Source organism: Crocuta crocuta, unplaced genomic scaffold (genome assembly GCF_008692635.1).
Source record: "Crocuta crocuta isolate KB4526 unplaced genomic scaffold, BGI_CrCroc_1.0 scaffold193, whole genome shotgun sequence".
NCBI lineage: Eukaryota > Metazoa > Chordata > Mammalia > Carnivora > Hyaenidae > Crocuta > Crocuta crocuta.
The window spans coordinates 7817345-7822323 of NW_027529624.1; the positions used below are offsets into that span (position 1 = coordinate 7817345).

General features: G+C 43.9%; 1 protein-coding gene across 3 annotated transcripts in view; it reads right to left on the minus strand.

Annotated features, from left to right (window-relative positions):
• Positions 1–591, minus strand: part of DMC1 (DNA meiotic recombinase 1) — a 37746-nt gene extending 37155 nt beyond the window's left edge. For all 3 annotated transcript variants that reach the window (XM_077761979.1, XM_077761978.1, XM_077761981.1), the window contains exon 1: positions 471–591. The gene's annotated coding sequence lies outside the window, so the exon portion shown is untranslated. The remainder of the gene's footprint in view (positions 1–470) is intronic.
• Positions 592–4979: the final 4388 nt, after the last annotated feature.

Genomic DNA, 4979 nt, shown 5'->3' on the forward strand with positions numbered 1-4979 from the left:
AACAAAGTAGCTTTGGAGGTATGACTGCTGTCACCTTATGCCTCTAGACAGCAACACAGCTGAGGCGGAGAGGGCACAATGTAAATGGGATCCTCTGGAATATGGTCCCCGGGTAGGTAATCAGAGATATGACCACCCCAAATTCCACATGGACTTTCCTCACTAAAGAAAAAAATCGTCCGTTTCTTGTCCCCTTGATAAAACGAAAAGATCGTTCTTTCTCGAATGGCCACTGATGGGCTAAAGAGCTGGAGACTAAGGGAAGGCTCCCTGACACTCGCTTTAGTCACGGCGCGGGGGACGTGGTCCACACCCGCGCGCCGCCGTCGGGCATTTCCCGGACATCTGGTTTCTCTCCCAGGGTGGGGACCGGACGCCCAAAGTCACTAGCCCGGGGCCCAGCGACGACCACCAAGCACCACCAAAGACACGGACCCTTGGGTTTCCCCTCAGACTCTTCACACGCTTACCCTTTTTCTTTTTGTCACAAAGCCCTCTCGTACCCACTGTGTCCCCGAGGTTTTCAAAGTGAATCCTTTCCGCCCCCCGCCCGGGTTTTCCAGTCCTCAGGGATTCTGACGCGGAACCCGAACGCGGAGACCCGCAGCCAGCGCGTCGCTGACCAGGGGGTTTGGCGCCAACCGACGCAAGTTTGGGCGTGTGCCCGGCGTGGGCGGGGCCAGNACAACCAAAGGAACTTCTCGGCGTGGCTCCGTAGGGGTGATGGGGGGCTTCTGAGGCGGAGAAAATGTTCTGAGGAGAGGGCCTCCCTTGAGCTGAGGGAGATACTGAAGTCGGGAGAAGCCTTCAAAGTGGGGGCACGGAGGACACGCGTAGACATTTAGGGGGCTCTGAGGTGGACGCTGAGGTGAAGACAGGCTGCTGTGAGAAAAGGGTTCTAAGGTGCTGGTTGTTCCGCGCTGGAGAGAGGCCTCTGGAAAAGGGTCATGAGGTGGAAAACCAAGGCGGGGAGGGGTGCTCAGCGGAGGTGGCTGACGCGCGGCGACAGGTGCTAAGCAAAACGCTTATCTTCCTGGGGACCCTCGGTTAGGAAGGAGGTCAAACATGGCGTCTTCACCCACCTCCGCCTTCCTAATGTCTCTCTCTCCTCTGCGACACTCTCCAGTCTGTGAGGCCCCCAAGGCCCATTCAGGATGGAGGGGACTTTTTCTGCGACTTAACTTGCAATGTCACATAGACAACAGCAGCCAAACATATTTTGGTCCAGCTTTTAAATAGAAACTGTAGGCCCGCCTTCCTGCCAGCACAGCCGTCTCTGGCGGCGTCCTCTTCCTCCCCTGAGATGGTGACTGACTGTTGACAAGAGTCATGAAACATTCGAAAGAGCATCTGTGGAGGTGGAGGCTCTGATGAAGAGCTGTGCAAACAGTTCTCGGGGTTCAAGACCTAGTACAGCACGACCCTTTTTTCTTCAGCGTCTGAATCATCTCGCTGGAATAAATAGAAAAAAAAATTTTTTTCCCCCACAATAGCTGTTGGCATTTTGTGGGACATTTTTTCACCTCCCCCCGAGAGTGGATTGTTTAAAGGGCCAACAAATAACCGCCACAGCTCTTCGGAATCTTATTTTCCGGAAACACAGGCTGTCCTTTGTGATAAATGGAAACCAATGCCCAGTTTGGGGATGAACTGGAGAGCGACAATGAGTTTTCACGCGGGAGACCTCACTTGAAATAATTGTGGGAAGTTCTGAGCGACTTGTTAGGTGAGGACGTCAAGTGGAAGAGAGAAAGCTGCAAAGAGCACAGCGAGATGATTTAGGGAAATAGAACATATGTAGTTTGGTGTAGTGACAGCTGGGAGAGAGAAATGTTCATAATATTTGAAGGTTGTGTGCAGTACACTTAACGAAAGAGACTGAAATGAGCTTGGTAATGACAAATTCATGAAATGAGGATAAGAATCACGTTTGGATAGGATACTGATGGTTGGACGCAACTTTAAAAAAATTTTTTTAAACCAAAAATGCAGGGTAGTTAAAAAGCGCGCTTGAAGACTTTTCCACTCAAATGAGGACAAAAAAGGAAAAAAAAAGAGATAGCCTTTCATATCATCTAAAAATTTTGAATATGATGACAGTGGTATTTCAAATCAGCGGGGAGATGATGAATTCAGTGAATGGTGTTGGAACAGCTAGGTAACCATCTGGAAGAAAAATAAAATTGGAACCATACTTCACACCTTATACCAAGATAAATGCCAGATGGATCCAAAAAATTAAATCTGAATATAATCAAAGTGCTTAGAAGAAAACGAGACTCTTTTTTATTATCTTAGGATAAGAAACATCTTTTTAAATATGACACAAAACTCAGAAGCTGTAAAAGACTTATAAAAACGACTACATTAAAAAAAATACTGCAGGCAGAATGCTACTTTCCTATTTTAGATATAGCGGATGGCAAGCCAGAGCTTTTGTATCAATTAGTAACTAATTAGTAATTGTGTCAAAAAGCTTTCCCAATGTCTCAAATCCTTCAGTAAGTCCACAAGTTCTTTACGGAATTTTTAAAATTTGTGTCATTTTTATGATATTCTAAAAACAACAAAAACCAGGCAGTGGGATTACCTGAATTTTAAACCATTACACTTTAGTGCCCCTCTGTGGTCAAGTGCCTTATAATCAAATAAAGGCATATGATCCCACCGTCTGCAGTTAGGTTTCCTCAAACTGATGCCTGTGGAATATATGTTCTTGGAGTTTCAAGAGCTCACATATGAGAACTGCTTTAGTAGCGAACTAAAGAATGAAAGATCATCGCACAAAACAAGAGTTTCACTGGGCGCATCTCCCCTTAAACATACTGCGTCCAAAAGATGTTTCTTGAATCTCTACCATTTGTCAGACACTGACTGTACTGTGCTAGGTGTTGTGTACTAGAGTTTTAACAACAAACAAGATACAAACCCTAATGGCGGCTATAGATTGGTAAGTATTTAGCTAAAGGTAACGTCTGATAACAGCCAACACTCTTAGCACTCACTCCTTTCCACAGATTAACGCAACCACTTGTCACAATGACCCCATGAGGTAGGGACTATTATTACCCCTATTGACAGATGACAATACTGAGGCATCACAAGGTTAAAGAACCTGCTCAAGGCTAACAGCCTGGCTCCTGTGTGCATGTTCTTAACCAATACACTAAATCGGTATATGGCGGACCCTGTATATTCATATGTGATTTTTTTTTCATTTATAGGAGCATGGTTTAAGCATGGTTAAGCCAGACTTAACATAGTACAGCTCAGCCATTTACTAGCTGTGTTGTTTTGGGGAAATTAACGTCTGTGCCTCAATTTCCTCATCTGAAAACCAACAATGATAATAGTACTGGGTTGTTGTGAGAATTAAATTAATACGCGTGAAGTATTTGGGCTGCTGTGTGAAGAATGGATTGAAGGAGGTAAGAGAGAGAGAGGGGAAGGATTATGAGTACCTAGGAGAAGACTATATAAGTCAAAGCAGGAGGCGGTTTCCACCAAGAAAGGCCTCTTGAAAATGGGGGAAATTGTGCCTCGCTCACAGAGCTATAGTGAGAAGACAATAAACTAGTGTGACAATAAACTAGTATTTCACTTGTAACTCCATCCACTTACTCCCTTTCATTATTATTTTTAATGTCTATTTTTGAGAGAGAGAGAAGGGGAAGGACAGAGTGGGAAGGGGACAGAGGATCCCAAGCGGGTCCCATGCTGACAGCAGAAAGCCCGATGCGAGGCTTGAATTCATGAACTATGAGCTCATGACCTGAGCTGAAGTTGGGTTTAACCGACTCAGCCACCCAGGTGCCCCAATCCCTCTCATGTTATTTTGAAGCAAATTTCATACATCATATAATTTCATCTGTAAATATTTCAGTATGTATCTCTAAAGGTAAGGACTCTTTTAAAACACAACCATAATACCATTAGCACACCTAAAAAAATAACTTTTAATATCAAATATACAGGCAGCATTCAAATACTCCGTTGTCTCATCAGTGCCATATGTTGTTTAAGGTTTGTTTCAGCTGGGATAAAAGATGTCTCCATGTTGCAACTGATTGCTGCCTTTTGACCCTTTTTTGCTAATTCTATAGATTCCTTCTTTTACCTTGTAACTTGTTTTTAAAAAATGGAATCGTTTTTATTAAAAAAAATTTTAATTAATGTTTATTTATTTTTGAGAGAGAGAGGGACAGAACGCGAGCAGGGAAGGGTCAGAGAGAAAGGGGACACAGAATCTGTGAAGCAGGCTCTCGGCTCTGAGTTGTCAGCACAGCGAATCGCAAGATGACCTGAGCTGAAGTCGGATGCTTTTTTTTTTCAATTTTTAAAAATGTGTTATTTATTTTTGAGAGAGAGACAGAGACAGCATGAGCAGGGGAGGGTCAGAGAGAGGGAGATACAGAACCTGAAACAGGCTCCAGGCTCCAAGCTAGCTGTCAGCACAGAGCCCCATGTGGGGCTCGAACCCATGAACCGTGAGATCATGACCTGAGCAGAAGTCAGACGCTCAACTGACTGAGCCACCCAGGCACCCCCAAATACGGAATCATTATTAAAAATGGAGTTTTCCAGAGCCTGGATTTTGCTGATTGCATCCCTCGATGTCATATGCTCCTGGTCCTTTGTATTTTTGAACACAGTGGTTGTTTCTGAACACAGATGTAGAGTCTAGAACAGATCCAGGTGTGGTTTTTTGGCAACAATCATTTTATAGGCATCTGACAGCTTTTTATCTTTTTGGGATGTTAGCAGCTGGTGATCAGCCTAGATTGATTCATTCATTAGGGGTTGCAAAATCGTGATATTTTAATTCTATTGTTCTTTCTTTAATTAAGTGGAATATTTCTTTTTCTTTTTTAAATCTAAATCCAAGTTAGTTAACATATAGTGTAATAATGACTTCAGGAGTAGAATTTAGTGATTTATCATTTACATATAACACCCAGTGCTCATCTCGTTGAGTGCCC